Here is a 10967-nt window from a genome sequence, read left to right as displayed (position 1 = left end):
TCTGACTCTCCAGCTGCCAGCTCTTTCTCCACCACATGACTCTGTCCGTCTGTCCGAGCCCACATGCTCCCAGTGAAACCAGCACAAATGGGACAGCATGTGGCACTAAAACATATCGTTTGAGACATTATTCAGGGTCACGGAGCTTAAACCAACTGCCGAATCTGAACGTCCTCCGGGCTAAAGGTCGGGACAAGACGTCAGATAATCCACATTTGCTTGTTTCTTACATGTGAACGTTGTTCTTGTTGCTCAGCAACGTGATTGGGACAGTCGTCATGGATTTAACAGGACTCGCCTCAGGATCAGAGAGTTTGGACACAAAACCTGTGTCCTGTCTTCACTGGACTCTGTCTTCTTTCTATTCTTGTGAGGACTCTCTCAGTGTATAAAAACACGAACCAACAGTGTGCAACAGACAGCTACAACGTAAGGTCTCCACTGTCAGAAACTCCTCCTCCTCCTGCCTGACAGGTGCTGTCGTACAGTACAGCTCAGGTACCTTCAGGACGTCACCACCTGCAGACTCTGAGGTCACGCAGCCACAGATAAACCAGCTCCGAGGTCTTGTTCCTGCCGGCCTTGTTGGTGTTCCTGACCTCCAGCTCGGGTCCTGCCGGCTGACTTTGCTCCTCTCCCGACTGTTTGACTTCTGTCCAAAGTCACTGAACTCATGCTAGCTTTGGCAGTCAGGTCCGCACCAACAACAATCCCACCGGGAGAGTAAAGAAACTTTAAACAAAGCTCTAGTAGACTGTGTGACGGGTACCTTCACACAGACAAACACACAGTCATTTAAGAATAAGTTCTATTTGTTGTTCATCAGAGGTCCAGTGTGAAAAACAACTTTAGCGACACCTTGTGGTGAGGATGAGGACTGCCACAAACTGAACAGCCCTCGTCTCAACCTCTGTAAAGCCACCGTCTGGTTTGTCCCTTCTGGGCTCCTGTAGAAACATGGCGGACTCTGCAGAGGAGGAGCCACTTCCTCTGTAGATACAAAAGGCTCATTCAAACAAAAACACAACCTGTCTTAGTGTCAGGTGACCACACACTTACTAAAACACCATGATGAACATTACATTCTGTTTCTGATCGCCCTGAATCCTTTGTCTAACCTCGTTTCTTTTTGCTCCTTTCCCCATTTCCTCCTCCTCCTCCTCTCTGTCCCCAGAGGGAGTCTATTGTCTCATGTGGACAAAAGGAGACTGGCAGGGAACAAACAGCTTTTCTGTCCTCCTCACGGAGCGACAGACAGACAGACAGACAGACAGACAGGGGAGGGTGAAGATACCTGATCTCTGCTATCTACTTACGCAGAGAAGGTGGGAGGAAACGGAGGAAAGGGAGAAGGAGATGGTGAGAACATCTGGAGGGTGGGTTCACAAATCATCCCTAAAATAACTGGACACAGAGACTCGATACTGATGTGCTAAAGCTATCGGTGACATAAAGATGTGCTTTCATGTTTGAACTCGGCTCACAGTTCTAAGAACCACAAGGACTGGAAACTTTGTTCTTTTCTGTCCGAGCACCAGAGGAGCCCCGAGTGATGTGTGTGTGTGTGTGTGTGTTAGCACCTGTAGCCTCAGAAAGGGAACAAAACACACACAGAAAGCGACGCCACCTCACCGACCGTCGGCAGCCTTACAGCACGTCAGCGTTCCTATTGGCTGCGTGCACACAAAGACACAAAAAAAGCCCTCGAAGGTGTGAAGGGAACCCCTCAGGGGCCCCGCATCTGTTTGGTACCAAAAGGCTGCTGTTGTTTCCTCATGTGTGACACCTGCATCTCAAATGCTGGTTTCCAGTCCATCATCAGACTGGCGTGTGTGAAAGTGGGAGGCGGCAGTTTGTTTTAGGGTGTGGCGACGCTGCCTGGTCGGAGTGAGCACAAAGAGGACAAGAAGCAGGTTCTGCAATGTGGGAAGGTGAGACAGACGTAAATAAAGTGCAAACGCAGGAAGCTAACAGAGTCTGGAGGAGCATAAAGCAAACTGTTCCACTTCAGCAGTAAGATGAGCCACAGCTGGAAACACCTGAACACAAAGAGCAGCTGCACTGCGTCACATCTCACTTTTACTCCCCACTTTCTGTTTTCACGTCCACCGAAGACTGACAGCCGTCTTTCGTACCGTCAGCTTAAACCTGCCAAAATAAACTTAAATAAAGGAGTTTTTCACTCCTGTCCTGAGCAGTTTAGGACCACAAAAAATCACCACAACATAAAGCTGAAATAAAGTTTCAACATCCCGACGACTGAATCTTTGACCTTTGGACCCAGCGGTTTGATTGTAAAGACTCTGAGGTGTTAAAATACCAACCGCATAGTTTCTACTTTACTTTAAATGTCACATTATTCTTCTCAATCAGCAGGCTCACAGTTTGGGTTTCTGAAACACAATCAGACAGATATGACTTTATAATCCTGAGCTCAGTGATTATGTCCAATCTGGTTTCAGGCTGAACGAGACTTTGAAATTTCTTAAGGTGTCAGAGGAGGCTTTTCAGCGAACAGATCTTAATCTCATGACCCAAATACGTCGACGTTTCTCCCGAGATTTGGATGTTCAGCTAACTAAGCTGGAAGTGGCGTCGTGAGGCAGCAGAATGCAGTGAATTACAGGGACTGAAAGGAGCAAGCGTTTGGGATGAGCAGAGAGGATCAGACACCGAGAGGACAAGGCCAGCTGAGAGCCAGAGACCGAGAGCGACGACGTGTTTCACACCGCGATAAGACGCTCCAGCCTCGGGAGGATGAAATGCTGCTCGCCAACAGGGATTGTCTGCGTGCGGCGTAAACACACAGCAACATGTCTGCTCTACACTGCAGTTGAAATAAAACTGACTGTGGAGGTTAAGGTCCTGACTTTCAGCGTGACGTTCAGGACACTTCCAGCCCCATCAGACCAGCAGATCGCACAGCATTTTTATTTTTAACTTTTAGAGCAAAGGGATCCACACGTCCACACAGGAGCACAACACAACGTCGTCACTGTGACGTCCTCGTGTGCTTTCTGAAAACTTCTACCACGTAAATTAAATCTCAGAACAATCTCAAACCTCAGTCACGTCTCTGTAGGTCTGAATGGCACACGAAATCGTTAGGTTTCTGGACTCGCTGACACAGAGCCAAAGTTCGTCTTCTTCTTCTCTGTGTCCGACGTCTCCTGTGTGACATTACAGTCTGCGGCTCAATTCACTCCGTGGGACAAATAAAGACGGAGGCTGCAGGCTTAAAGCACCGAAAACATAATAATGATTCACAGAAGAGAAATCTCACTTTAATCAGTCTTTTACAAACGGCCCAGGAGGAAAAGCTGTTCTGCTGCTACTGAGGCACAAAACCACAACTCTGAGTTTAATGTGCAGGTGGGCGGCTTCGTTTGGCCTCGAAGCAGCAAAATCAGGACGTTCAGTTGGCCCTGCTGCACTCCACACCAGGCGAACCCTCTGCACCCGTTTCTGGAACCAGTTTAACATCAGTAGACCAATCAGGACCACCCGAACTGCCAAAGCCATACAACCAGACCAGGCCAGTCTGTCTCCCGTTCAGCCCAGCTTACAAGGAGCCCTGCTGGCTCTGCTTGGCCTCCTCTGGTTGTTCAGTGTGAACCAGAACAGTCTGGTATCACCCTCACTGGGCCTGTCACAGAAACCGGGCCGGACGCCGGGTTGTTGGGCCCGCTTTGGCTCTGCAGGGTCAAACAGAGACACACTGTGCCGTTTGCCTGGTCCTGTCTCACACAACTCTAAACGAGCGTGTGGTGGTTGTGGTGCCTGGAGACCTGCTGCTCAGACTGGCCCAGCTCGGCATCCTTTGGCCCTGCAGTGGGAGCAGGCTAACAGTGTTTCTGTGCCCCAGGTGAGGTGCTGCAGGTAACAGCAGCCATAAAGCTGACGGGAGCAGGCGATTCAATGGTGTAATAACATTATGTGTGGTTATGGCCGTCAGAGGGGACATCAGCCTGCAGATGTTAGCTAGCAAAGAGTCAGAGCACCGCAGGGACGGACGGGGGACATAATGAAGGTAATCTGAGTCGTAATGAAGCCCAGCAAACTCAGCAACACAAACACATGAATGCCTTTCAAAAGCCTCCTGTCGGTAGCTCCTTCATCCCCCTCCTCCCCCTCCCCCTCCTCCCCCTCCTCCCCCCACACTCAAACTGGACTCTTCACTGTTTATTCCCTGGTTGTCCAGCAGATGAGCCTCAGGGCTCATCACTACTCAGTCGGCTGGACAAACGACTAACAGTGACAGGAATCAGTCCTGGACATCTGAAACACTCACAGCTTTATTCCTATTACAACAGCTACAGGCTTTGTGACTGTCCCATTTCCAGTCCTCATTACGGTAGTTTGAACAGGGTCAACCTGGTCTCCAGTAACAGGAAGCACCCAGCCCAGCTCAGGTGTAGCCACAGTGAGACATGTGACCCAGTTAGTGTGGGAGCTGCAGGCTGCTTCACCTGAGCTCGGCGGCACCTCGTGCAGGAAGTCAAGCAGGACATCAAGCGGGACACGTCATGCAGGAGGTCACACAGTACGTCACACAGGAAGTCACGCAGGACTTCACACAAGACATCAGGCAGGATGTCGCAGGAAGTCACACAGCGGTCACTGCGTCAGATGGACACCAACCTGCCAAGGTCTGGTGCTGCACGTCGGTTCCTTTCTGGTTATTTAAGAAGGCTCAGGTTTGAAGATGAGCCTGCAGACTGAAGGGAGTGACAGGCCTGAGCTCAGAAAAATATTTCTGCACGTGAACACATCAGCCTCTACTGAGGATCATCTGAACATCAGCAGGCCTTCACCTGGACGCTTCCTGCTGCCAGAGTCCAATCACAGCCCAGCCTGAAGCATGGCTTCACGTGTGAGGGAACAGACAGGGACACAGACACACGCTTCCCCTGTCTGGTCTGTTGTTGTTGTGCTGTCACTGTGGCACCACACATTCCTACACACTGACACAGTGTGTGTGTGTGTGGGCGTGTTTGTGTGATGAAACCTGAAACGTGAACAGCAGATGGAAACTCGCTGCAGCGTCATGACTTAACGTACAGACGTTCAGTTCGCTGGAGTCCTGTTTAGTCTTCCTGTCTGACCCCGCACACCTGAAACGTCCTCCCTGAAGGTGGATCAGTCCGCGTTCAGCCGACACCTGATCCACATCGGTCGCTAACATGCACCTCCGTGAAGGATTTCACCTGTGTGCTCAGAAATTCCTCCTTTTCAAACAGACTGCAGGAGAAAAGCATCGGAAACCCAATCACCAATCAAGCCCCGATCGATCACGGATTCACCTGAAGCTGCAGATAAGCCAGAGAGCTCGTTAAACCTCGAGCCGTCTGCGCCACACCAGCATGTGATACCTGTCAGCGTCACCATGGCAACAGAGGGGCACGCGCACCACACCAGCCTTTACAAACTCTTCACCTGAGGGCAGGCAGGACACTGGATACACTCCTGCCTCACACACAGACGCGCGCGCGCACACACACAGACATGCACACACTCACACACACACACTGAAAACCGGTTCCTGAGCTGTACACAGTCTAAATTACCGCTTCCCAGTCTCACATTAGGCTGATGTGTTTGTGTGCTGCTCGGCAGTTTCGGCTCGCGGCTCATAACAAACAGCCTCAGAATGCGGAACGCGAAGTCAAAGTGCGTGCAGGTGATGCGTGAAGCGGCGGTGAACGTGACCGCACGAACGTCTGAGTGATGACCGACTTACCGGCTGTTTCAGGAAGCACGAAGAAGAAAAACACGTCCGACTTGGTGGGTAAAGACAAAAACTCCTCAGAGACTCTGCCGGTGCTTCAGGTGAGGTTCTTCCGGCTGACAGCGGCGGGTTGATTCCGCTCACCTGCACAGGTGACTTGTCATCAGCCTGCAGCAGGAAGCAGCGAGCCAGTGACTGAACTGAAAAGAAGCTACCTGCTGCAGGTACTTTTAAAACCACGCCCCCTCTGAACGTGTCCGCACGCACACACCTGAAGCTGCTCGTCAGGCTGCGTCCCATTTCTTAGCAGACACCTGACTCTGACGGAAGTCCTCTGTCACATCCGGAAGTGACTGGAGCTGCTTCCGGGTGTACTGATCACTCAGACTGTTCACAGCTGCTGACTGAGGCACAGAAGTGGAGCTGAGTTTTGGAATGGGATGCGGCCCTGCTGGCCTACATTTGGTCATAAATTCATAAAACTCTGATCCATGTGAGATCTGTAAACAGAAAGATTAATGTTTAATCAGTAAACACACTGAGCAGAGCTCTCACACACACCTGCTGTGTTTATTATTTGTTTGTCTGCCCTCTTCATACCTTTCAAAATAAAGTTACAGCTAAAGGAGGTCTGTCTGCTCCACACCAGGTCAAAACACCTGACTGAGTGTGCTCTGCAGGCACACACCTGTCCGCATCAGGTTACCTGGGGCTCAAACAGTGGAAACCACGAGAGGACGTCGCATTGCCTGCTCACTCTGAATGACATCAGTGTGTGTTCTGGTCCATGAAATAATTTTCATATTCATCTTTATTACTATTATCTGCTGTTTTTAATCTAAACTGTATTTAGTCCTTTAATGGAGGAGCAACGGAGGCGCAGCGTCGCCCTTCAGCACGGACTGACAGGAAATAGATGTCACATAATAAAACTACAGAATGGACAACCAACATGACAACGACCTGGAAGAAGACAGACTGCAGAAACACACAGAAGGCAAAGCTCAACCACAAGACACACACACACACACACACACACACACACACACAGAGGAGAGAGAGGAGAGAAAAGTGGGGGAGACGAGGCCAGAAGCAATTAAGATTAACTGAAAGATGAGTTTTCTGTTGGGATTTACAGATAGCATGTAGTGGGGAGTGTGTACACTCACACACACACACACACACACACACACACAGCAGAGGAGGCTGACAGACACAACAAATCAATGCCTGGTTTGTGTGTGTGTGTGTGAACACGTGTGGCTCATCTGCATGTATGGAAATGAGTGCACACACGCTGCTGCAGTGACTTTATCTCTATGAACTGATGTAAATGAGGCCTGCTGTTGGGGGACAGTTATGTAAATGCTGTATTTCAAAAGGAGGTTTAGCAGGAAATTACATAAGATGCTGATTCTGAGGCTATTTACAGCCGCGGCGAGCGGCGCTCTGCCGACACAATCGCACCAAGACAATGTGCCACAGAGCGGGGAGGGAATCTAACCGCCAACGCGAGACAAGGACCTGATAAATTTAGGTCTACGGCTGCTGAGGTCTTCACTTGCACCAGTCAGATTTTTAAGGCTTTAGATCACATATGTCAAACTGGTCCACAGGAGGGCCGGTGTGGCTGCAGGTTTTTGTGCCAACCAACCAAGAGCACACCGTTTGACCAATCAGCTGTCTGAAGACGGAGATCAGTTGATTAAATGAGTCAAGTCTGGTGTGCTGCTACTTGGTTGGAAAGAAAACCTGCAGCCACACCGGCCCTCCTGTGGACCGGTTTGACATGCCTGCTTTAGATCATAAGCAGAACATCTGGATGGAACCAGTGAAAGCAGCTGGTCTGCTCGCACAGAGGCCACAGTGGCCACAGAGTCCACATAGCCCACAGAGCCCACAGTAGCCACAGAGCCCCCAGTGGCCACAGAGCCCACAGAGCCCACAGAGCCCGCAGACCCCACAGAGCCCCCAGTGGCCACAGAGCCCACAGTAGCCACATAGCCCACAGAGCCCACAGTAGCCACAGAGCCCCCAGTGGCCACAGAGCCCACAGAGCCCCCAGTGGCCACAGAGCCCACAGTAGCCACAGAGCCCCCAGTGGCATATATATATATAATATATTATATATATTATTAATAATATTATACTCATAATATATATCATAAAATTCATGAATCTCAGAGGATTCTTGTGTTTGATGTTCTCATTTCACCTTCTCTGATTTTGCCTTTGACTGAACTGTTGAATAAACTAATCAGAAAAATATATGAGTGTGTTCACCTTTGGCCCTCAGGAAGCATCCGTCTGTGGTCCTCGAATGACTGTACTTCTGTCTGTCCTGCTGTGCGGTCACATGTCTGAACTACACAGGACGACGCGCCTCTGATGGAGGCCAGCAGTTCAGCTTTTGCATGGAAGATGATGTCAATTTAAGAGCTTTAAAACTCAAGTCAAGTGTTTTTTATTGTTCCTGTGAACAGCGAAACAAGACCACGTTCCTCCAGAGACCACATGCTACGCTAACACTACACGAGAAGTTAGAAAGTTAGTGCAAACAGCCCAAGACTACACATACTGCACAAAGATTATACACAATGCGAATAGGAAAGAACCCGGTTCTGTGTGGACCGCGTGAGACAGCCTCACAGTGCAGGCGGGACAGTCTAAGGTATAAGGTACAGGTTGAGCAGTCACCTGTTGCTGTTGCTGTCTGGTTGTAAGAGCCTGAGTGCTTCAGTAGTGAGCAGAGTGAACAGTGTGTGCGACGGGTGTGCAGGGTCATCCACACTGCTGAGGGCTTTGCGGATGCAGCGCGTGGTGTTGATGTCCTTGCCGTACCAGGCGGTGATGCAGCTGCACAGGATGCTCTCAGTGGTCCCCCTGTAGAAGGTGGTGAAGACGTGAGGAGGAAGATGAGCTTTCCTCAGCTTCCTCAGGAAGTGGAGCCGCTGCTGGGCTTTCTTGATAGTGGAGCTGGTGTTGAGGGTCCAGGCGAGGTGATCCGCCAAGTGAACACCGAGGACTTTGGTGCTCTTGACGGTCTCCATGGTGGAGCCATCCATGTTCAGCACAGAGTGGTTCCCCTGTGCTCTTCTGAGGTCCACAACCATCTCACTGATGTTCAGAGACGTTGCACCAGTCCCTTAGACGTCGCACCTCGTCCCTGCAGGCTGGCTCGTTCTTCTTTCTGATGAGACCCACCGCAGTCGTGTCATCAGTGAACTTAATGTGAGTCCTCCCACTGGAAGATGTGACTAAATGATGTGACTTTTAATGACTTTTAATGAACTTTTTGTGAAAATTAAAGATCAGACAGGTGGAGGTTTATTTGTTGTGTAGAAGTGAAGCTCAGCAGATGCGTCTGCGACAATTCCAGGGTCTTCAAGATCTCTGGAGAATTTACTTGTGAGCTAAACGTTTGTCAGCACTTTGAAATCCTGACGATGAACCTCAGCTGCCTCTTGATGACCCCAGTCAGACGCGTGTCCAAAATGGCTCATTGCCATCCCTTTGGTTTTGTTGGCCTTGTCGTGAAGCAGCAGGCCTCCTAAGATGTTGGATGCTTGATTAACCTCCGTTTGCTCTCAGCAGCTGAAGAGCGAAGTGGACTCCTGATGCTCTCTTGGCGCTCTCAGCAGCTTCACTCAGAGGATTGAGCTTAAGCGGTTATTGAGCTAAACAAAAGCAGTTCTCAGATGGTGAGTAGATGCTGTAGGGTCAGCGTGGATCTGCAGAGGATTAGCCCTCTGATGACACATTCACGGTTCACTGAGCTAAGACCACTGAGGCTCAGGAGAGTCTGTGACAGCATTAACATCACGGTCCGTTCTGAAGCTCTGCAGACGATCCTATTGGCTGAGCTAAACCTCAGTGAGCGGCGCTACAGAACAACAGATTCATTGTGACAGTCATAAGAATTGGGAAGGTTTTTTCACAATAAGGTCCAAAAGCAGAACATTTTGTGCACGTACACGTCGTCCGCGATTTTGCGTGACTTTGACGGACGTCACGTGTGCTCTGTCAGAATTCGAGGGGTCGCAGTAGTTTGATTAGTGTGTTGAATAAAGTTCAGCAGGTTCTTCACTTCACTACACAGAAGTGCTGCAAGCCTTCAGCTCATTTAACCAACATTCACCAGCACAAACTTCAAAACTCTCGACTCTGGTGGGACTCGAACCCACAACCTTTGAATCACTTCTTTAGTACTCATCTAGAAGTCCAACGCGCTGTCCATTGCGCCACAGAGCCACACAGAGTGACTGATGTGGATTTCTGTTGGAGGTTTCACCACTTAAGAAAAAGTCCTGAAACTGAAGAAGAAGAGGAAGAATCAACTTTTATTGGCAGTATAAATATTTTTATATACACACATACTGAATTTTACTACTGCATTTATCCCCTCCTTAGTTGAACACACACATGCAACACCCGGCAAATTACATACTGAAACTTAACTGTCGAGCAAAACATTTCTCCAAAGCAGAGGACCATCCAGGAATCAGCAGAGAAGGTCAGCCACATGCTGTGAAACAGAGCCAGACTTTGTCTGATGGTGAACTTCTTACATTTTCTGGTAAATTTGTAGTCTTCATTTACTTTACTGAGGTCAGTGTGACTTTTCATTTTCACAGAATCCTCCTGACCAGTGGGAGGTCAGTGCGCTGGACCGCTGAACAAACACAGACAAAGTGATTCAGAGCTGAGTGGGTTGTGGGTTTGAGTCCCACCACAGCTGACCTTTAAGGTATTACATGGTGGGTGTAATCTGCATCCAATAACCAACATGTTGAACTTCCATACGAGCACAGGAGATGTGAACCAATTAGAGACTAACAAGAGTATTAAACCCGGACGTCTCAAGCATCCAGAAAGCTGCCCAAAGCTCACGTCAGCCTTCTTACTGTGTGTGAGACAAACAGAGATGGACGTCCTCCAATAAGACGCAGGCTGTTTTCAACAACTCTGAGCAGTCAGACTGTGGTATGAAGAACTTCAGCTCCTCATCAATCAGCCAGAAGTACTTCAAGTGTGAAAAGTCAAAGTACTCACAGAGCAGTAAATGTTCAGCCCGTGTGATTTCTGATTGGATCAACGCGGATGTTTCAGGTCGTGTGTGCTGTGCTCGATGACTTCCTGAATGTTTCATTTCTGTCGGACTCAGAGATGACATCACACAGAGCTGAGAACTGATCAGCTTTGGGAGCAAATCAAGAGAAAACAGAGGGACCATTTTTAA

General features: G+C 49.4%; 1 protein-coding gene and 1 non-coding gene across 4 annotated transcripts in view; both read right to left on the bottom strand.

Moving 5' to 3' along the window:
- si:ch211-137a8.2 (uncharacterized protein LOC777613 homolog) overlaps positions 1 to 5979 on the bottom strand; it is a 20712-nt gene extending 14733 nt beyond the window's left edge. Inside the window, exon 1 of one of the 3 annotated variants that reach the window (XM_046390141.1) lies at positions 5741 to 5979. The gene's annotated coding sequence lies outside the window, so the exon portion shown is untranslated. Of the gene's footprint in view, positions 1 to 3063; positions 3084 to 5740 lie in introns of those variants that run through there. The other 2 variants (XM_046390139.1, XM_046390140.1) reach the window with 2 other exon arrangements.
- Positions 5980 to 9887: 3908 nt separating this feature from the next.
- On the bottom strand, positions 9888 to 9979 carry trnar-ucu. The gene is given in 2 exon segments: positions 9888 to 9923; positions 9943 to 9979. It is a non-coding gene; the product is annotated as a tRNA-Arg (tRNA).
- Between the last annotated feature and the right edge of the window lie 988 nt (positions 9980 to 10967).

The sequence above is a fragment of the Scatophagus argus genome, chromosome 5 (genome assembly GCF_020382885.2).
Source record: "Scatophagus argus isolate fScaArg1 chromosome 5, fScaArg1.pri, whole genome shotgun sequence".
NCBI lineage: Eukaryota > Metazoa > Chordata > Actinopteri > Scatophagidae > Scatophagus > Scatophagus argus.
The sequence above is the reverse complement of the archived record's forward strand: the minus strand, read 5'-3'. Positions and strand labels throughout refer to the sequence as shown.